Genomic DNA, 24,297 nt, shown 5'->3' on the forward strand with positions numbered 1-24,297 from the left:
ACCGTGTGGTGCTCACCCGTATGGCCGGTGACTCGGGGCCTTCTAATGGCTTCCGCTCCACGATGGCGGCGCTGGTCCCGCGCGTGTGACCGTGCCTTCGGGTTTCTGGGCCTGAGGACCTGAAATCCCCTGCCGGTCGGCTTCTGCTGCTGGGTAAGAGTTAGTCCCCACAGCCTCGGACGCCGGGTCCGGTAAGAAAGCTTCTCAGTCAGGGCGAGCTCTGCAGCTGCCAGCCCCTGACTTGTAGTAGTATTGCTCCCACTGAGCTTCTGCTGTTTCTTCCTGTGACTGTTTCTTGTCTCTACTCTCCTTGACTGACTAACCCTGCTTCAGCCCCGGGTTTATATAGGGGAAGGTCTTCCCCTCCCAAGACTGGGCAGGAGGTGTGGCATGCACAGGATCCCTGACCAAAGGACCTCCCACCTGCTCTCAGACATAACATTACATTACTGTGGGAAACCAGACCCCTGGGGTGCCACATATCCACTTTAGTTGATAACAAATCTTCAACACTCCATAAGCCATCCATCCACCAGCTCCAGAGCCACAGATCCTAACCCTCTTACATCCTTCCACCAACTCCCAAAGCTAAAACATGTCTCCTCTCCTTCTCTGGGGTCTGCCCCTTCCCAGCTCGGAAGTGATGACACCCTTTCCCTTAAGCATTTACTGTTCGCTAAAGCAATGAAGAATATCCTAGAAGCCTTCATCTGAGACTGCTTGTAAGACCCCCTGTGGTGACAGCTCCACTGTGTCTACAATCTACACTCACCTAATGAGATTATTGGCTGTTGAAACAATGGACTCTTGAGATAAAGATGAGATTAGTGGAATGCTGAACATTTTACAAGTGAATCTTACATACTGACAAGTATGCAGAACTATATAAAACATAACAAGTAAATCACTAATAACACACAATAATAATATTGACGAAAATGGTCGTCCGTTCTGGAAAAGTATCATAATCTTTAGTAAGTGGGCAGCTCATTACATGTTTTACCATTTTCTTCCATACAATACCGGGTTAAATTGTCTGAAGTACTCTGTAATCAACAGAAACTCAGGCGTTCCAAAGGGAAAAATATAAAAGTATCACAGAGACTCACATGTTGTAAATCAGGAATAAGCATTGGTTTGGTATGTGGGCACTTGGTGGTATGCCATCACAACAGGTTTTATGAATTCACAATAAATGTGAGGTTTTAACAATATAGACAATGCTGGAGAATCCATCTCTCCTCCTTTCTCTACTTGAACCTTGAAATGTCCCTGTGACGATACAGAGTAAAATCTTAATAAGCCAGACTATTAGATTTGTTAAGTCAAGAGAAATACACTATCGTGTTGTGTTGACTTACAAATGTATTTGTATTTCTCTTGCTGATCAATAAGGTCACAGTATTTGTATAACCCTGAATGCTGAATTCTATTAGTTTGGAAACAATTATGTTTACTATGCTAATGACAAATTACTAAGTCAGCTGAAAGTTTAGTTACAACAGCCCCTGTGATACCACTTATGTAAATAGGTTAGCTCAAACAATGATAGGTGATCCCTGCACCTTTTCCTCTTTTACCTGGGCCTGATGACCTTACACAGATGTAAATATAAACAAGGATGTCTGTAGTGCTGTAGACAGAATGAGACTTGGGACAGAGAATCAAGAAACATCAGAAGGACTTTGTAAGGAGAATGGGAGACATCCTTCAGGAAAGTAGATAGATTGTATGGCATCTAAAGAGACACAGATTTGTATTCTACATGATTCTAGTCTAAGGGTATTGGCCCTGACTGAAAAGATTCAGATCTGCTCCATTAACCATCAGAGAGACCATGGATACTTTTGGGGAGTCCAGGAGGGCACGAAAAAGTCACTTGGCCTCATGGATATGTTGTTTTGGGGTTGCTAGGAGGGACCCACCTGTCGCCTAGAACCCATGGAGACATTTGGAGTTGCCAGGAGGGACCCACTGGTCGCCTGGCCCCATGAAAACTCTCGAAGAGGCCAGGATGGGACCATCGGGTCTCCTGGTCTTGTACCTTGATGGACTGTTGGCTTCCTAAGCTTGCCGCTACCTTCTCCCTGTGGGGACCCGCCAGAAGTGGGGGGCCACTGGTGGAGGTAGTCGGCCCTGGAAGACTTCCAAAGTCGCAGCTGTTCTGTCCCAGGTGGGTGGAGAATGAAGGGTGAGACTGTGTAATGTTGTACCATCTTGGGTATTTGCTGGGACTGTTCTGCGTGTTTATTGTCTGCTTTGTGGATAATAAAGTATTGCACGCTGTTTTACCCTCACCCTGTGTTTGAGTAACGTTACGCCCACGGAAGACCCTGGGTCTTCACAGTCCTTGACCAGGGCGGCTCCATGCGGTGATCTTCAGACAATGTACATTGAATAAACAGTGAGCTGACCTCCCTCTCCATTTTACCATTGTATGCATGTTTTCCCTATAGTGACGAATATTTATTTGTGCTAAAACTGTGATATTTTCACTTTAAAGCTTTTTTTTTTTAAACCTTTTTTATAAACACAGAAGCCTCTGATTGCTCCGGTGATGACTGTACTACTGTAGTGCCGTCTATTATCACTGCCTGTCAGTGTAATACTAACGGCCCCATACACATGAGATAAGTGTTGGCTGAACCGTCATTTGGCAGACGGCTATCTCTCCAGACTCCCCCATACACAAATATTCCAGCTTTCCTGTGATTTGTATGACTGACTGCATCTGTAGGGAGGCCCCCAAATACATTATATAGTCGATGAAAATCAGTGCTTCCATGCAACTTTAGTCTAATGTTTATGGAGGCGTTAAAAGGTAACATGGAATGCTGAAATTTTCTCTTTATTCATATCTTCTGCTTTTTGCATGTTTTTTCTTTTTACAAGAATTGTTGGTGACCATTTTCTTTTGAAACATTTTAATATCTGCTTTTTCTTGTAATATAGGAAAGCCTAAGGCCAGAAATAAACCCCATAATACACTATACATGGAGACTTTAGTATCAAATAATTTCTGTCTGCAGTGTTTGTGCAAACAAAACTAACTTGATAGAAGATTACAGTCTGGGGAAGACGAGAAACATTCATATAGACGACCGGCGGTGATGTAGTCAGTGACGGACTGTGGCCAAATATGGTTTTAGATCCGTAGTAGAAGATATTGCCTCATCATGAAGTAGTTATTTCTCATGTCACGTGTAATGAATATCTCCTGCAGTATTGCTAATTCCAATTCCAGTGTCGGAAAATGAGACGAGAATTAGCTTTATGGAAGATGAGTCTATGAGAAACGTGTTCAGCTACAGACTCCGAGGAAGAAACTGCTTGTTGTCTGTGGCCTAAAATATAAAGGTTTTATTATTAGATGTAAAGAAAAAACTAAATACTGTAAAATAATAAATCTCCTCATATGTTTCTGCGACGCGCCCCCTGGGCCATGGGGTACTCGGTGCTGGGCCGGTAGATGCTGCGGGTGATGTCACAGTGGCGGTGACCTGGTCCGTGACCCAGGGCGGTCGATAAAAGGGGTATTTATAGGGGTTTTATAGTTTATTATTAGAGTTCGTGACGCCACCTGTGGAATGTGGCTAAGGGGAGCCGCCGCTGCGAAACAGTCCTCTGAAGCTGATGTTGTAGCAGCAGGGATGGTGTGATTCTCCACAGGTAGAGTTAGCTTCAGGGCAGTGTTGGTGAACAGTTGATGTTCGGGGTTATAGTGCAGGGATTGATGGCGCAGTAATAAACACAGAGCCAGTGTGGTGCTGTCCCAGGGTCTTTACTCACGGTTATTGCACTCCAAGTTACAGCTGCAGATCATAACTTCCCACGTCGTCCTGTGTTTACTCAGTGAGGGGCTCGATCTACCCCCAGGTAGCTCCAGAGTACTTAGCAGGCCCCCCTTTGGTGTGTTCACTTCTCTGGCCTTTTCCCTGCACCTCACATCTAGTGACTCCAATCCGGTACCCTCAGGCCTTGGCGGGTGAAGTCTGTTCCGTCCCCTGGGTCCTATGTGGCTAACTACTCGGTGAGACTGATGTGGACTTGTGGCGACTGCACCTTGAAAGTACAGAAGCCTCCGGTTTCTAGTTAAGACTAGGATTCTTTTACTAGTTGATGGACCGGTTCCCTTTTAATGGCCTGACCCCTCCACCTCCTGGTAGACGCGGGCGTACGGGTGGCCTCCAGCACTGCCTGTAACCCTGGGATCCTTTCTTCTCTGTGCCTGGAGCCTCCCGCTCTCTCTCCTCTCTCCTTCTGTCCTAGGCCTCACAGGCTAGGCCCACCTCTGGAGCAGAGCTCCTACAGAGCCCCTGCTCCTTTCACTTCTCCTCTCCAACAACTCTCTACTCTAAGATGGCTTCCCTCTATATACTCCTATGAAAGTGCTCCCCTGAACTGCTTCCTCCACCTACACCCACTACTTGGTTCCTCCCCTCTCTTGGTTCCCCCCACTCCAGCCAGGGGGAGGGCTCAGCAAGGATTCAGAGGCATCTTGCCCCCCTTTGCTGCTTGGAGTGGTGTGTGTTGGATGCAGGTGTTAGGGTCCTGAGCCGTACTCCTTCCTTACCTGAGAGTGAGGTACCACACCTCTGGTTGAGATGCAGTACCTCTGTGGCGACCGAACCCTCAGGGGCGCCACATTTCCCCTTAGTATCTCCAACAATTGTATTATTACACAGGATTTTTATGATGTTCTATCAGCTTATCTTTTTCTTATTCAGATCTCTAAAATACCGGATCATCTCAGTGAAGATCGTGATTTATCCAGGAAAATGATGGACAAGATGGTGGAGAGGATATTCCACCTCACCCTAGAGATCCTCTTCCGGCTTACTGGAGAGGTGAGAGATTCTGATGACGTCACATTACATCATTCTTATCTATGGGAATAATAGATGGACAGAACTGGAGAGGTGAGGACTCTGGAAATGTCTGTAGTGAGATTTATTTATATGTCTTTCCATAACCAGGATTACATATTAGTGAAGACCTCTAGTGAGCGCTGTCAGGACCCTGTGTCTGAGGGATGGGGAAGAACCCTGAGCCCAATCACAGGACCTCCATCTCACACCCTGATACATGAGGACATTAATGACCAGAAGATCCTAGAACTCACCTACAAGATGATTGAGCTGCTGACTGGAGAGGTGACACTGCTGGGAATGCTGGGACATTATACAGTAACGCTATGGAGGGATCGGGGGGATGATGGTATCATTCTATGTGTCAGGTTCCTATAAGGTGTCAGGATGTCGCTATTTTTCCATGGGGGAGTGGGAGTATTTAGAAAGACACAAAGATCTGTACAAGGACATCATGATGGAGGTTCCCCAGCCCCTCACATCACCAGGTAATAGACAAGACTAAATACACACAGTCTATAATTATCTGTATGTAAAGAATGAATTCAGTCCCTGTATGTGTTTCCTCCAGATCTATCCAGTAAGAGGACAACACCAGAGAAATGTCCCCGTCCTCTTCTTCCACAAGACTGTAAACAAGAAGATCCCAATGTTCCTCAGGATCATCAGGTAGATGGAGGGAAGGTGTCATGAGATCTCCCCTATGATGTGTAGATGGCTGTAAAGGTCTTGTGTTCAGTCTTGTTTTATCCATCATTACTATGTTTTATATTTGTGTTATGAGAACGGTGGAGATGGCAGGATTAGAGCTGATCATAGATGTGACTTCTCCATCTGTCTGTGACTTTTATAATATTTGTCTCAGGGTGAAGATCTGACCCATATTAATACTTCAGAGACATATGTGAGGGGTGATGAGCGGTGTAAAGAGGAGATTCCTACATATGACTACCCAGGTGAGTAGTAACCACTAAATGCAGAGAAGTCACAGATTCTTCTCAGTCACCGGCTGTGGCTGCTTTATCGGTGGTGTAGTCCAGCCGTATCACAATTGTGTGATCACCATTTTGCCGCTAGACCACAAAATTCTCCTTCGTCCGAAAATATTCAAATTACTTTGTGTAATTGTGATAGCCCTTTTCAATAGAACTTACATCCTGGAGGATCCACCTACCGCCTGGGATTAGTAGATGCTGACCGTCACCTGCCCAGATCTGTAAACTACAAAGCCAAATGACAGCGTACGTAGAATGTGCTGACAAGTGAGAAAATCACTTGAAGAATAATATTATAATGGGTCTGTAAGAGAAAGTGGAGGGTAATGATGCTGTTGGCTTCCTAGAACCCTGATATCTTATTGGATGAATCTACCTTCTCTCCCTTCTGTGCTGCTGAATGTCCTCATATGGTTCCTACAAGACCAGGTCCAGTCTTTCTGGCCAAACTTCACTTTTTTGATCGATAACATTAAATCTGCAGTGAGGCCAAGTGTGAATTTCTGTACAATAACACCAGAGTTTCCCTTTATCCTGACTTTACAATTTCTTTTAAAACCAACTAACTTCAAATAGAATTGTGATAAACTATACAGAAAACATTACACCTGTGCCATGATATATCTCTAAGCTGTGCGTGGCTGATGGCTGTAATATACAGTTATATGAAAAAGTTTGAGCACCCCTATTAATCTTAAGCTTAATGTTTTATAAAAATTGGTGTTTTTGCAACAGCTATTTCAGTTTGATATATGTAATAACTGTTGGACACAGTAATGTTTCTGCCTTGAAATGAGGTTTATTGTACTAACAGAAAATGTGCAATCTGCATTCAAACAAAATTTGACAGGTGCATAAGTATGGGCACCTCACCAGAAAAGTGACATTAATATTTAGTAGATCCTCCTTTTACAATAAACCTCATTTCAAGGCAGAAACATTACTGTGTCCAACAGTTATTACATATATCAAACTGAAATAGCTGTTGCAAAAACACCAATTTTTATAAAACATTAAGCTTAAGATTAATAGGGGTGCCCAAACTTTTTCATATAACTGTACATTTATTCCCGCCTGCAGGAGATGTGTTGGCTCCAGCCCTGGTTTCATGGATTCACTTCACATCATAAATAGTATTGAGCGAATTTGTTCGGCATTTCAAATTCGGGTTCGTGTTTGGGTTTCCGGCTTGTTCGCGCCAAAAAATCGGACGCGCCCGAACACGAACCCGAATGTGAAATGCTGAACAAATTCGCTTAACACTAATCATAAATTCCATTATGTTTTCAAGCCTAAGAAATTCAGATAACTGCACAATCTCTCCTGAAAAGGGGGGCACTGATACTTTCACTACTCTTCTGGTCAGAACTCATAGTGGCTCCAATGGTCAACCATAAATGAGTGCAACTCCAGTTTAGTGTTGGATTTCTCCCCTCATACATACGTTGTTGCTGGGGATGTTACATGTTTGTATATTCTTTCTTTTTTTACAAGTTGACTATGATAGTTTCATTGTGGTGGGATCGGCCTGCCTCACTTATGTGACTCTGTAACTCCCTGGTAGTCTTTCAAAAAGATCTCCATTGCCTCTTCCAAATGCTCGAGATCTAAATTTAAGACACCTCAGCTCTGCACTATTATAAAAAAGTTCACTTTAAATGTCTAATATTTCTTCTTGACACTCATCTGATAGAAAATATTGTCCCTTACGATAGTTTAGATTGCCAAGAGCCACCGAGCTCCATACTCTAATTACCCCAGAGAGGTTTCACCACTAGTTACTCATTTTTCTCTGATGAAGATGGCCACCACGAACAGGCTTGGCGCTATCTATCCTGTTTACAGATTTCACAAATTACTTTGCTCATCATCCTTTAACCCCTCTACATGGATCTGAACTTACACAGAGACCCCTAGGCTTGGGCCACGGTGTTACCTGCTGTTCTGTGGAGTGAGATGGGAAGAAGAATAGTCAGGTAGCCGGGTCAGAGCCAGGAGGGCAGAGAAAGTACAAAATCAGAAGACACAAGAGTAGTCAGTAAACGGTCCGAGGTCACAACAAGAAACAAATACACAAGCCGGGAGCTGAGCACAGAGGACTGAACCAGAGGAGAACAAGGCTGTATCTGGCAGCTTCCGGCAATATGCTTCCAGCTTTAGTAGGGCGCGGTGCTTTCCAAATGGCTGAAGCAGGGAGCAGATTACTCCAGCTGGACAGCACACACACCCATACTGCCAGACTGGATGGTACTACTGGTCCCAGCAACCCTAATCTTAGTGGCTGGACAGAGCCTGCTCCTTTAACTCCATATTTGGGAGGCAGAATGAACAAACAGTTGAACACCACGCTCTACTGCTCCATCCTATGTGGTTTTCTATTTGATGGTCATTGTCCTGGTGAATAAGTGAATTTTTTTAATATAACTTGCCTTTTTTACAGACAATTTAAGTAGAAATGTTTAAAAATATAAAATTCAAGGATTTTTTATTAAAAAATAATAATTGGTTTTATTCTTGGCAGATGTCTGTACCAGGAGATCAGAGGGACAGCCGACATCTTCAATTTTCAAATCAGATCATTTTCAGATCCCACAGGATACAATTGAAATGAATGCCATTACTCCAGATATACCATCATCCCTTCACAGCAAAGATCTGTCATCTGATCCTTTGAAACAGGTCCTATCTTCTGATTCATTACCGACTACTAAGGAAAATCAAAGTCACAAAATAAGCATTAAAAAACAAATTGCTCCTAAAGCAAAGAAGCCATTTTCACATTCAGAATATGGAAATAGTTTTCCTCTCAAAAAGTCTTTTCTTAAACATCAAAAAATTCACACAGCGAAGAATAGATTTTCTTGCTCCAAGTGTGGGAGATGTTTTAATCAGAAAACAAGTCTTGTTATACATCAGAGAACTCACACAGGAGAGAAGCCATATTCATGTTCAGAATGTGGAAAATATTTTGCAAAGAAATCAACCCTGATCAACCATCAGATAACTCACACAGGAGAGAAGCCTTTTCCATGTTCAAAATGTGGGAAATGTTTTACAGAGAAATCTACTCTTATCAAACATCAGAGAATCCACACAGTGGAGAAGCCTTTTTCATGTTCAGATTGTGGGAAATGTTTTGTACAGAAATCACATCTTAATATACATCAGAGAACTCACACAGGGGACAAGCCTTTTCCATGTTCAGAATGTGGAAAATGTTTTACACAGAAATCATCTCTTATCAACCATCAGAGAACTCACACAGGAGAGAAGCCATTTTCATGTTCAGAATGTGGTAAATATTTTACAGCGAAATCAAATCTTATCAAACATCACAAAACTCACACAGGGGAGAAGCCATTTTCATGTTCAGAATGTGGGAAATATTTTACAGCGAAATTAAATCTTATCAAACATCACAAAACTCACACAGGGGAGAAGCCTTTTTCATGTTCAGAATGTGGGAAATGTTTTACAGAAAAATCAACTCTTACCAGACATCTGAGAATTCACACAGGGAAGAAGCCTTTTTCATGTTCAAAATGTGGGAAATGTTTTAACCAGAAAGCGCATTTTGATAACCACCGGAGAACCCACACTGGGAAGAATGCCGCAGCTACACCCAACTAGTCTCTGTACAGACAAGAAAGGCCCTAACTGCATAACTAAAAACGCCACCACAGACCTAACTCCCTAATAAGTCGTTGAGGAGTTTCTCATACCTCCTGAGGAACCAGAGGGGAGGCTGCAACACACTGTCAACAAGGGGAAAGGAAAGTATGAAGTAAAATTCGAAAAACCTGAATGAGAAACAAAAACACATTCATATAGGGCAAAGTAAGCAAGCTGAGGAGAACTAAAAATAAAAGGAACAAGTATAATCTCCCCGAAACCTAACATTATTAGAATTAAAAGGTACTGGGAGGGAAAGCAAACTGACTGGGAGGATAGTTTCACCTTTGTGGTGAAATTTACAAAATTCATCCTCACCAACTGTATATGTAAAACCCGTCCATTTATAATGACCACGGACAAGATAAAGATTCCCAACTCACATCAGGACCACAGGATCCCAGGTACTTTCAGCTGCATCACAACTAATGTAGTTACTTAATTATATGTACCAAATGTCCAACTGGGGGTCTGTATATCTGGAAGACAAGGCAAAAACTTAAAACAAGGATGAATTCTCATCGCCACACAAAAAAAGAATAGATCTACTTGTGGCCACACATTTTTACGGCCACAACTGCTTATCCTTTTCCGAAACTGATGGTTCTGCTTCACGTCACTTGTCTTATCTATTGCATTATTCCTGTGCCCTGTTATGTATAAATATGTGGCTCTTCAGATTTTGTGTTATACTTTGTCTGATGAAGAGACCTGAGTAGTCTTGAAAGCTTACTGACTAATGGCTAACTGAAAACATGGTATCAACCACTGAAGACTCTCAAATTTTAAGATGTTTCTCCATACAGCAATTTTAAGATCTCGCCACAGGTGTTCAATGGGATTTAGACCCAGACTCATTGCTGGTCAGAACTCTCCAGTACTTTGTTTCCATCGATTTTTTTGGGTGCTTCTTGAAGTATGTTTGGGGTCATTGTCATGCTGGAATACCCATGACCTAGGACGCAAACCCAGCTTTGTGACACTAGGCACTATATTGTGACAGAAAATCCTTTGCTAATCTTCAGATTTCATGATGCCTTGCACACTGTCAGAGGCTGCAAAGCAACCCCTCCACCATATTTGACTGTATGGGTTGTAAATTTATTGATTATGCTGTGCACCTTGGACAAAGGAACATGTGGATCTCTAAAGATGGACTTATAACCATGAAATTGTTGATATTTTTCAACAATTTTGGTTCTCAAGTCCTCAGACAGTTCTCTTCTCCTTTTTCTGTTTTCTCCATGCTTAGTGTGCCACACATATGCACACAATGCAAAGATTGAATCAACTTCTCCCTTTTTTATCTGGTTTTAGTTGTGATTTTCATATTGCCCACTCCTGTTACTTGCTACAATTGCGTTTGAACAAGCTTCACATGCTTGAAACAAAGTTGTTTACCCACAATTTTGTCTGGCCTATTTTGTGTGAAATTATGTTCAATTTGCTTTTTTTTCTGTTTTCTTGTGTTGTTCCAATACACGCAAAGGAAATAAACGTGTATAACAAAACGTGTAATTTCAATAATTTTCTGGAAGAATTACTTCATTTGCTGGAACAATTTCAAGGGAGCCAACACTTTTAACCATGACTTGTTTTTGCTGCCTTTTTAATTTGTTGCAGCATATCATCCTCTACGTGTTCAGCTATATTAGGAGGCTTGTAGCAAAGTCCACTTAGCAGCTTTCCATTATTGCCTTTTCCATGTACATTTACCTATACTGATTTTACATCAGGGATGTAAAACTCAAAACATGCAGAGGGACAAAATGAAAAACGTGGACAAAGTCGTCGCACAACCAGTGTACATTATAATGGGCCCCACATAGTCCTCCATACAGAATAATGGGCCCCACATAGTCCTCCATACATAAGAAACAAGAGGAAAAAAATTTGAGTCAGAGTCCCATATAATAGTGAAAAAATTACAAAATTGTATTAATTATAATTTATACAGGAAAAAAATATGAATTGCAGAAACAGAGGCAGTTAATAGTAAAACAATGGAGGAACACTAATGAGGAGCATGAGACAAATTAACATGATTCTTTTCTGATGTAAATACATAACTGGGCTGCCAAAAATAAGAATATATTGTTAAAATGCAGTGAAGCATTCAATAAAAGTGCAGGTGCTTATCATATCTGCTTATAGCAGATCTTTATAAGTGGTATCAGTGCCCTGACCTCTTAGGCTACAGGGTAAAAGTATATCCTAATACATATTAAAGCCTAGAAAATGCACCTAAGTAGGAAAAAAGATTAAAGAACGGCAGCGAAAAGAGTGTATCATGAATCCTATAGAATACTTACAGCCACAGTGGATGTGAACACGCTCCTCAATGCCGCTCACCCTGACGCGCGTTTTGGCATGGCTGCCTTCGTCGGGGTGGCATCAATGAAGTTGGGTAGGGTTTAAAAAGGGCCTATGAGCCAATAGAAAAGGGGGTATATAGTCTCTCCACCAATGGGTGTGGGGAGGGCACTGCATGACGCATGGCAATCACCGCTACACCACAGCAACCGCTTCATGTAGTCCATGACGCCGCAAGCATGTGGTGATCCACGTGACCGCGCGTCACAGAGCACATATTAATACGGCCAACGAGGACGCCACAGAGAACAGTGAAGCCATGCGTACTGCCCAGTCCGAAGACATATAGTAAAATACAACCGGAGAGAAAAAGAAACTAGCATAATGGGGTAAATGGTCCATAATAGCATAGCCAAAATGTGTATATATATCTAAGGGGTATAGGCGATAGCCAATTATATATGTCAGAGAAGTTAATTGGACGTGACAAAACAAATAAAGTATATCTTTAAGAAAAGCATGAAGTATAACATGATTATATGAGATCATAGTATAAATGCATAATAAAATATAAGAAAATATCTCTCAAAATATCGATCTATAAATGCGAAAGGTATACAATAATAACTGTATGGACAAAAAATGTGCACACAGAAAAAAAGTAACAGAGCTTGAGAGACAATACAGTGCCAGCAATTATGTCCATGTTATCCAATAGCAGAATGGAAGTCATCAACATCATTCACAGATATAAATGGAGATATCACGTATACAAGCATGCCAATCACCATGTAATGCCTTTATGAATATTTGGTAGAAAAAGACGACGAACTCTCATGGAGGAACACTAAAGAAATAGAAAAAAGTTAAAATACAAAAAACTACCCAACCATACTAGATAAAAAGGTAAGACAAATAAACTAGCTAAAACTGTGGATATAGGTGATCAGAGAAATGGGGCATAACTAATATTTTCGTTCAAGCCCAATGGATGGAGTGTTTTTAAAGTCCAAATCCATCTGCTCTCTTTCTGGGCTAATAGTTGGCTCACTCTACCTTCCCTAATATTAGTGGTGATTATGTCAATACCACGAACTTTAAGTTTAGATGCGTCACACTTATGGTGTATTCTAAAATGCTTGGGAATAGTTTTTAACGTAGAAATATCGGTTTCATTTACCGCCGCTTCAATACCTAGGACGTGTTCACGTATTCTTGTCTTCAGTTGTCTAGTTGTGAACCCTACATAGATTTTAGGACACAGGCATGTCGCATAATAGTCCACCGCTTTAGAGGTACAAGTTATCGGTTTGGTGATGTAATAGGTCCTAGAGCCCTGGGAATCTGTGAAAGAGTTAGCATGTTTGACATTAGGACACGCCACACATCTACCACATGGTACACATCCATTTACTGGAGGTGGTCTTTTCAAAAAATTAGGGGGAATGGTAGGATAATAGTGGCTTCTCATAGGATGATCACAGAAATTTTTTGCTTTTCTGAAGATGATTTGCGGTCTCTTGTGGTAGATATTTTGCCAATATGGGGTCAGCCATTAAGATGGGCCCTGAGTTATTAAGGCAGTCACATAATTCTGTCGCTTTAGAGTGGAATGTTGTAATGAACCGTAACGTATTGTCGTCTTTGGCTGGTTTTATATTATAGAGGGATTTATGATGTGTGGTATATTTATCTCGGTGAAATGCTTTTCTTCACAGAGCGATGGCTATTCCCTCTTTCTCTAAATCTAATCATGAGATCTTCTGCTTGCGTCCTCCAAAATAATGGCCCTACATAGTTCGCCATATAGTATGATTGACCCCACATAGCTTTCCATACAGTGTAATGGGTCCCACATAGCTTTCCATACAGTATAATGGGCCCCACAAAGTCCTTCATGCAGGTTAATGGCCCCACATAGGTGTGGTGGTTCTGGTTTCGCGGGTCAAATATAATCACCAAGACTTGGGCATGTGTGCTCTACATTGTTGAAGCTCTCCCCCCCCCATGTCATCATTGAGCTTGAGGTCTTAAATTGGTTTTAACGAAAATACCCACCCCTCTACCTATTTTTCTTTCCTATCCATTTGAATGTAGTGAAACCCTCTATGTTTGTCATCCAGTCATGGCTTTCATCCAGCCAGGTTTCTGTAATGCCCACCACATCGTAATCTGTGGCTGACCTAAGAGTCTCTAATTCATTTTGTTCTCCCCATTGAGGTGCAGCCTGTCCCTATCGTAGAGCCTGTAGCCGACAGAGAAGTCAGCCATGTTCTCCATGAACCCAAACCCTTTCCTCCTGACAATTATCTCCTTAAGGACTCTCTCTTTTCAGTATCTCTGGTACGAGTGGTGACAGTTTCCACACGTACCGGAGACAATGACACATGCAGACCCATTCAAATCAATGGGTCTTTGTACACCTCAGTGTATTTTCACAGACCATGTGTTCCTGTGCTCCACACGGAAGTCAATGGGTCCATGTAAACACGTACTGCACACAGATGACATCCGTGTGCCATCTGTGTGCGTTTTTAAAGGTTATAGGGTTAACATAATAATAATTTGTTTCAATATCACCCAGGTGTTTAGACCATGATTGTTTTAAAAGTTTGGCCTAATCTTGTCAGCATTTTGTGAGAGGTGAAGTTGGAATACTATGAGAGTGGTGGAGTTTTGCAAGTGTGGTGAGGATTCGATGCAGAATGGCCCCCAGGGTGGACACAGCACGGCTAATATCTCTTGTGGAGCAGCATCCTGAGCTTTGGGACACCAGAACAGAGGGATACCATGACAGACGGAGAATAGAGTGGGCTTGGCTCGCTTTAGCCGCACAGCTCTTCCCAAGACCAGGATGGGCCACATATTCACCAGCCAAGCAGGCAAAGTTTGGTAAGTTATCCCATAGCAGTTCCTTTATCATAACAAAATGTATTTTTATATGCATATACTGTTCATTGTGTTGTGTGCTTTGTAATTTAAAAGGGCTGAACCACACAGACATTACCAGACGTGTACATTGTTTTTACTTTGTTAAAAATAACATATAGACCTAATTATTCATATATTACTGTGTGGACTGTTTTTCATTCTCAATTGTTTAGTTTAAAGTTTGGTTGTTAGTAACCAGCCTAGCGTAAGCATGTATTACACATGCATTGTGTGTCCGTGGCCTGATTTGTAGCTTGTATTTATGCATCTCATCAGGCCAGTGTTATTTCCAGTCTTTTCTTACAACACATTAAATAATTTGTTAGGTAATATAAGAAAATGTCTCAAAAGTAGCTGCAATGTGGAAATCCATAATATGTGGAGAAGTGTTTGGCCAAATCCCTTATAATTTTACAAAGTGTAATATTGTTTGGCATTCCCTTCCATGGCCTTGTAACTTTCTGCCATTACTTTTGATTTTTCTGCTTATTGTATTGCACCATATGTATATTGGATTTGATGCCTTACAATTTGAACCCTTCTGGGTAAATTTGCACATAAATTATCCAATGTCTTAACTGAATGTTGTAAGGCGACTGAAAGTTTTCTTGCATTTTTGGTTTTAGGAGCCATAAGATCTGTTCCAAATTACATGTATAAACCATTAGGTGGCCATGTGCCGGCTGGTATTGTTTACCATGTAAATGGCAATCTTTACATAATACTACCCCTTTGTGTGAATGTTTTTTGGGTGTTATCTCCAGTGTTCCTGTAAACACTGACTATTTATTGCCACTGGCAAGGCCACACATATAATGCATTACTGCACCCACTATTTTTATTTTAGCCTAACTACCCTGAGTCCCTCAACCAAGTTTTCACTTTACAAAAATTACAAATGCTTACATTTATGATGTTATCCCAAAATATAATTTAATGCTGACATCATCCCTTAAATTGGCCCCACAGTAGTAAGTTCCAATACTATTAAAATATAAATTGATTTTTGTTTGGAAATGCCTAATTGTTCACTTATCAATTGAATTATCTGTGCAAAAGTATTTTTTTTTCAAAATTGAAAATAGTATATTAGGCAATTTTTAAAACCAACTTTAAACATGTACACTCATATTTTTTGCACTATTGTCTTTCAGATGATTTTGGAAAGCGGCGATGGCGTTCAGCGAGGGATCAGTTCAGACGAGAATTTCTTCCACTACCCACGACATCAGGTGCCACCAAAAAAGGCGATATATCTACTACAAGAATTTAGCTTTTCTGAAGCCAATAATGGAACTCAACCAGTACGTGACTGTGTTTGTATTTTATTATTTTAGGCAGAACATAATCTGATGTGTTAACTTGTTATTTTCAAAAATGTATATTATCTAGATCAGAAAGACACATACAGATCAAGTGCCTAATTAAATACATATGTGTTAAGTTAGAAGTACACATAGTCAAATTGTGATCTTCATAATGGTAAAGGCCTTTACACTGACGCTTTAGCTTCATATGTTCTTATTTTAAAGATGCCAACACTTATGTTTGTCTACATTCTATTATACCTACAATAATATCTTGGCAATGTAATTTCTCATAGAACTGATGACAACCTGGATGACTCAGATGAATGTACAAGAGCAGGACCATCCTCAACATGTACATCAGCATCCGAGACAGATTCCCCCCCCCCCCCCCCCCAGCTGACCAGAATCCACAAGCTCAGGCTGAAGAAGTGTCTGATGCTGCTGAAGACTCCACTGATCCTGCTCCAGTAAGCACACAAGAAAGTTCACAACCATCAAGCCAAACACAAAATGCACCACAACCACACACCGATTCGTCCAAGGATTATTGCCACCAAGGAAGAAGAACCAGGCATCTGGAAGACCTGCGTATGCTGCCATAGGTGATTGATGCTGGGGTTCTTGCGATCATCAATACCCTCACACTAGAAACATCAGTTGATTGCTTTTGTAGGTCATTGTCTCCATGTCTTGCAAAAGTTCCAGAGGAATGCCAAGAACAGCCACAGGCTGCAATACTGACCCTCATTGATGCTAGCCAGGGACAACAGTTGCCAAACCAGGTTCTTTCACCAATTGAACAATGGTGAGCTGGCCACCATGAAACTCAGCTGTCACCTGCTACTTCCAGTACACATGGTCAAAATGTTGCTACACTGTCTTCTGGGCCGGTAAATCTAACTGCAACTCAACCCTATCAGCACATGCATGCACCCTGTGCTGTTCCACCAAACACCGCCTTCAACCATCAGTACCAGCACATGCCTGACCGTTCTTCTGTCCGTCCAACACGACCATCCAACCAGCAACATTCACATCTGACTATCCTCATGCCTGTGGAGGCTACTGGTGGGCCAACATTTTGTGAGCCTCAGCCCTACACTCAACAATTTGGACTTCACAAGCCTCTGCCAAGATCACAACAAGCTAATCCATCTCAAACATATGTCAGCCAAATTACAACCACACAAAACTATACACAATCTGGTGTGGCAGCTCACCAACACGCAGCCCCTCAAAATTACTCACAGTAATTGCCACTCGGGCCTTATTTAAGCATGTATAATTGCACTAACCTCACAACACAATGTATGTGATGTTATATACAGAGTGTGAACTTAAAGTTTGTGTGCTCACTGATGACATATGCAGCAATAAGAAGAATTGTGTGCTAACAATGGTCCAGTAAGCAGACATGGAATAACTTATGACAAGATATTGACTAAAAACAACAATAAAAGTACAACATCAGAATCTGTTTTTGTTTTTATATGTAAAACAGGATGAAAGCACATAAATCTTACAAAATTAAAAATAAAGATGAGGCTTCTTTTTATAAAAAAAAGATTTTTAATCAAACAACTGTAAACTTATGGAAAATTGAAAAATGAGGTATTTGTTATTTTGTCTGGGAAAGAGGAAGCCTTTGCGAAGGGTGTGTAATATTTTCCACAAACAAAAATAAGCTCGCAACCCACGTGAAGGATCCTCATTGTGTTGTGTGTCCCTAACTAACGTTTCTCTCAATTTGGAAAAAAAGCCAATTCAAAAATTCAAACCCTTCAATTCTATCTAATGATGGCATGCTTTGATTCACTCCATTTGCCATGGAACACTACCCTCGGGTGACGTAAAATAATCACAAAAAAGATTCCTGACTCGAAGGCCAGAAGTACCAGCTTGTGGACCACGCGGAATGTCCCGTGGTCTTGGCACGCCTAACATTGTCACATTCTCAACATCTTCCAAGAATGCTTCATGTGTTCTTGCAAAATTATGCAAGAGGATGTTTACCTTTATGGCTGCCTTAACATTGGCTGGATGGATTTGTATAGCACTGTCAAATATAGACCACTTAGAGGTTAACAATTCAAAAGCACACTCAACAAATCGACGGGCTTTCGTCAATCATATGTTAAAAGTGTTGTTTACATTTAAGAAATTTATACTTGGAGATTAATAAAACATGGGCAGCACTTATAAATAATGAGCAAGGGCCAACATAGTTAAGGGGTTAGCAAAAAATGAGTGTGAAACAAACTTACCTCAGGGTTACTAGAAATCGCTCCTCTGGAGAAATGCTTAGTCTCATGTAGGTGTCTTGTCTAAGTAGGAAAGGACGTAAATCCCCCAGAAGTTTGTCAAAACAACACATGGACAGGCGACAGAAAGCCACAAACTTTGCAGGATACTTGTGAAGTTCATTATACAATGTATGAATATTACGATATGCCCCATGTTGCAAGAGGAGTGGGTGAACCCATAGTATTTTGTGACGCCGTGGTTCTTCACCAAGCATATGGTGGCAAACCCCAAAATGACGGGACAGAAGCCAGGCCAACCACAACAGCGCCTCATTGGAAACAGACATATTTGGCAAAACACAAAACTACTAACACACGAGACAAAGCATAAATGTGTGAGCTAATTGTGTTTGTGGTAAAACCATGTAATTAAAGGAATAACCCTTTTTTTCCAAACAAAATTTAACTTTACAATACATATTCACACGGAAAGCAAACGGATGGCACACTGATGTGTGTGTAAAGAACGGACACACGGAAAGCAAACGGATACAACGTGGATATGGATAGCTCCGGTACCATTTTTTCCAATTCCGGAAAAAAATGGACGTGTGAAACTGGCCTAAAACACTTTATTTGAAATACAACAGCCTTATTCTTCAATCATTTAAATTAACCAATATACTCACCCCAGGTCTGATGGTAATCCAAGGGTTAGAGATATGTCCCATATTTCTTTTTTCAAATATCTTTATTTAGCTCCAAAAAGCATTCATTGCTGGACAAAAACACATAAAAAACGCATCAACGATCAAATATAAGACCGAATCTTTTTATGAATAATGTGACTTTTTGTTCCCGGTTTAGTATGTTTTCTAACAAATATGCCATGGAGATTATTCTTCTTAATGATTTTTTACAACAAGAGTTCCACAAGTTATCCCTAATTATTGTTGAGACTGAAGAGAAATTGAAGGCTTTACTGAAAGGTGAAGAGTGGGAGTTATTTAAAGAGACAGTAACAACACGCATCCAACGACTGAGTACAGAGTTGGAAGATGTAAAGCGCTGCAAGTGAAATCGAGATATGGAGGATTACCAGAATGGTCATATATACAATTGGCAGAAAGAGGGGAATACCTCTTGGAATAGAAGAGGTTATGATCATAAGAATCTAAAAGTGAGACATAATAATTTAAGGACTTACCCATACCCATAATATTATTCTCCCTAGATCCCGATTCAACACAGCATACGAAAAAGTACCAAAAAGTTGAGGAGGCAAGCGGCATCGGAAACAACAAGAGGGAGAAAAGAGACAGGAGAAGCAACGACAGCAAAGGCTAATAACGACACGGAAAAAGGACATGAATTCGTGGTAAATATATCAAGTAAAGAGTTATCAGAATCACAAATGGTGCTTCTGAATAAAGGTTTGACTTTTAGCCCAACCAAACACGTGAATTGGTTTCAGTTAGAGCTGGATCTTCAGAAGTTCGTTAGAAATATTAAGTTAAAGAATTGATTTACCAATAATGTTGTGGTCCCCAAAGTATGTGATAGTGAGCTCAGTCTACAGCAAGCGCTTATAAGTAAAAACCGTACCTTTACACCACCAGGGAATGTGCCGGTTATAGAGGCATTTATAGAAGCGGCACACAGAGATATAGAGGTACTCAAAAAGAATGTAAATAGGAATACAAGAACTCCTAATCTAGGAGTAGAGGAATTGAAGGCTCTAAATGCCCTTGTCCATGACGACCACATCATAATAAAATCAGCTGATAAAGGTGGGGCTGTCGTCATCATGGACAAGGGCAAGTATATTAATGAAATTAGAAGCCAATTAAATAATGGGGAGGTATATAAAAAAATGGAGAGGGATCCCAACTTTGAATTTATGCGTATTATGAGAAATATCTTACTTGAAGCACTGGATAAAGAAATCATTAACAATGATTTGTATGAATATTTATGGATGGAGCATCCGACCACACCTGTACTATACGTGTTGCCAAAAATCCATAAGTGCTTACAAAGCACACCGAGGTGACTGATACTGTCGGGATTCGTTGAGCAGTAGAATTGGGACATACCTAGATAAAATTTTGTATATACGAGACACTTTGGATTTCATCTTGAAATTACAAAATGTTGAACTTAAAGGAGAGGTGATGTTGGCCTCGTTTGATGTGGTTTCCCTTTACACATCTATTGATAATGAAAGCGGGATTGAGGCAATCAGACGCAAGTTGCGGACAACGGAGTACACTAGTGAGAGCCAGAAGTTCTTTATAGAATTATTAAAATTTGTACTGTATCATAATTATTTTCTTTTTGGAAATGATTTTTTTGTCCAATTACATGGTACTGCGATGGGGGCCAATATGGCGCTGGCTTACGCCAATATTGTGATGGCATCCCTGGAGGAGAACCTCGTCTATGTGTCCCACCACGTCGGGAAGGTATTGGAGTGGTGGTGATACATAGACGACGTCTTCCTCCTGTGGACTGGTACTGAAATAGAGTTGGAAGAGTTCCACATTTATTTAAATAAAATTGATGAAACCATGAAATTCACTTTGGTGAGCTCTAAAGAAAAAATACAATTTTTGGATGTTCTTGTTTCACAAAAAAATGGGTGTCTGCAAACCTCCCTTTATACCAAACCTACGGATCGTAATGTTATGTTAAAATTTAATAGCCATTATCCAAAATAGACTATACAATCCTTGCCATATAGCCAATATTTGAGGATTAAAAGAATTGAAAGTGAGGAGAGTGGTTTGGAAATTAATTTTAAAATATTAACAAAAAAAATTGAGGACAGAGGTTATCCAAAAAAATTATTGGAACAACAAATAGCTAAAGTTCAACAAGTTGAAAGGAGGGATTTGATTCGATCAAAAAAGGAGAGGGAGGATATGGGTAGGATACCTCTTGTCACAACATATAGTGAGGAAAGTGGGGAGGTAGCTAAAATTATTAAAAATCATTGGAGAATGTTAGGAAATTGCCTGACAAATGTACCAGAATTTAAAAATCCTCCATTATTCTCTTATAAAAGGGCACAAAATATCAAAGACAAGTTGGTCCATTCAGACATTGGAACATTAAAAACTATGACACAGACATTCATTACAGGTAGGAGCAAAAAGGGATGTTACCCCTGTCTCTCATTTATACATTGTAACTCAATGCTGAAGAGTGAAAAGTTTACTCATCCAAAAATGGGAGTTATATATAACATCAGACATTATTTGATTCTGATTATGTGATATATCTTTTGTAATGTCCTTGTTCACTTTGGTATGTTGGGGAGACAACATGTGATTTTAAAACCCGTATCAATCACCATAGATATACAATAAGGAAAAAACGGATGGACCTCCTGGTATCGAAACATTTTGTGGAAGCTGGTCATGCAGAAAAACAATTAAAATTCTTGTAGGTCAACACCTCCATGAATAAAGATGGTGAAATGGACGACTCATCCAGCATCAGTATTTACATGATTAATGATATTCTTTATGAAGGTGTAATGTGAAAAATGATTTCATTCATGAATATGTAAATATATTTAATGGAGGTCCCAGAATGATTATCCTTGCTACACTAAGGGAGGTGGAATTACATATAGGGAGCCAATATACATATATACTAAGGAAAGAGGATGGGGCTTTCACACAGCTCTGACTCTGACCTGGTGCCTGGATTCCTAGGACATACCCAGAAATGGGGAAATCCCTAGATATAAAATGTGGGCCTTAATATGGATCCCTAAAAAAAAGTAGCAGTATAGGATTATTAAGACCAGCCATGCGGTCCATAAATATATAAAAGGCATTGGTTATGCTAAAAAGCAGTAAACTGAAGTGCTGGCACTCTGGGACACATCTTCCACATTCCAAGATGGCGACCGCGATTTCAGAATGCAGCATGCGCGGGTGTGACGCCGTCGGAGGAGGATTTTCTATTGGTTTCTGCATGTATGACAGAGCGGACATGCGCGGTGATATCACAGGACGCCGAGGACAACGCGGTGCAGCATGCCTTATCTTCATGTTTATGACTGTTGCTGGGTGAGTCGCCCTTAAATAATTATGGAATTGAACTAAACAATTATCAGCACAAAGTACTTTACACTGTGTTCCAAATTATTATGCAAATAATATTTTCTCAGATTTTCCCAAATTACCTATATGAATTGCAGTCATTGTAATTTTCCAGTCAAATAGCTATTAGAGCACAAGTGAAAGGTTTTTGTACAAACTGCCTATGATAACAGTATATTTAAAAAAATAAAAAACTCAAACTGCACTCAAAATGCATGTTCCAAATTATTATGCACAGCAGAGTTTTCAACCTTTTCATTTTAATAAAGAACAAAAAAATGGTCATTTTTGAAATTATAAGCATTAGCAGGTTATTACAAACTGAAATCAAACAGTTTTCAACTCAAAACTTTATTCTAGGTGATGTTACATTTGCACATAGGACCCCTTGTTCGAAAGGAGCTTCTGAACTCTCTCGTCCATTGAATTTGTCAGGTTTTGGATGGTTTCTGCTTTAATTGTTTTGCATGAGGACAGAATACCCTCCCAGAGCTGTTGCTTAGATGTGAACTGCCTCCCGCCATCATAGACACTCCTTTTGATGATGCTCCAGAGGTTCTCAATGGGGTTGAGGTCAGGGGAGCATGGGTGCCACACCATAAGTTTGTCCCTTTTTATGCCTATAGCAGCCAGAGATGCAGATGTGTTATTTGCAGCATGAGACGGGGCATTATCATGCATGAAAATGATCTTGCTGCGGAATGCACGTTTCTTCTTCTTGAACCATGGAAGGAAGTGCTGTTTGAGAAACTCAACATACATTATGGAGTTCATCTTTACCCCTTCAGGGATCCTAAAGGGGCCGACAATCTCTCTCCCCATGATTCCAGCCCAAAACATTACTCCACCTCCTCCTTGTTGGCGCCGTAGCCGTGTTTGCATGCGGTGTCCATCAACCAGCCATCCTCCACTCCATCCATCTGGACCATCGAGATCATTTCATGCATGATAATGCCCCGTCTCATGCTGCACATAACACATCTGCATCTCTGGCTGCTATGGGCATAAAAGGGGACAAACTTATGGTGTGGCCCCCATGCTCCCCTGACCTCAACCCCATTGAGAACCTCTGGAGCATCATCAAAAGGAGTGTCTATGATGGCGGGAGGCAGTTCACATCTAAGCAACAGCTCTGGGAGGGTATTCTGTCCTTATGCAAAACAATTGAAGCAGAAACCATCCAAAACCTGACAAATTCAATGGACGAGAGAGTTCAGAAGCTCCTTTCGAACAACGGGTCCTATGTGCAAATGTAACATCACCTAGAATAAAGTTTTGAGTTGAAAACTGTTTGATTTCAGTTTGTAATAACCTGCTAATGCTTATAATTTCAAAAATGACCATTTTTTGTTCTTTATTAAAATGAAAAGGTTGAAAACTCTGCTGTGCATAATAATTTGGAACATGCATTTTGAGCGCAGTTTGAGTGTTTTATTTTTTTAAAAATATACTGTTATCATAGGCAGTTTGTACAAAAACCTTTCAATTGTACTCTAATAGTTATTTGACTGGAAAATTACAATGACTGCAATTCATATAGGTAATTTGGGAAAATCTGAAAAAATATTATTTGCATAATAATTTGGAACACAGTGTATATTATGAAATGTTTACATGTTTCTAAAGCGGTTTTGCACATGGATTTGCATAATGAAATGTTAATGTATGATAAAAATTACTTGTACATATCATGGTTGTAATGATCTGTAAAAATGTAATAATACTTAATGGTATGTGATTGTGTAACTCGGGGTATATACTGTATACCTCACCAGTTGTATCTGCACTTAGCTTGAGAAAGGATCTCTGAACCGAAACGTTGCTGTAACAATGTGGGCTAAATAAAGGTC

General features: G+C 40.5%; 1 pseudogene; it reads left to right on the top strand.

The window, feature by feature from the left end:
* Positions 1-24,297, top strand: part of LOC141207002 (uncharacterized) — a 60,097-nt pseudogene that overhangs the window by 21,756 nt on the left and 14,044 nt on the right.

This window comes from Phyllobates terribilis, unplaced genomic scaffold (genome assembly GCF_046119375.1).
Source record: "Phyllobates terribilis strain yellow unplaced genomic scaffold, ASM4611937v1 Scaffold_156__1_contigs__length_4398808, whole genome shotgun sequence".
Classification (NCBI taxonomy): domain Eukaryota; kingdom Metazoa; phylum Chordata; class Amphibia; order Anura; family Dendrobatidae; genus Phyllobates; species Phyllobates terribilis.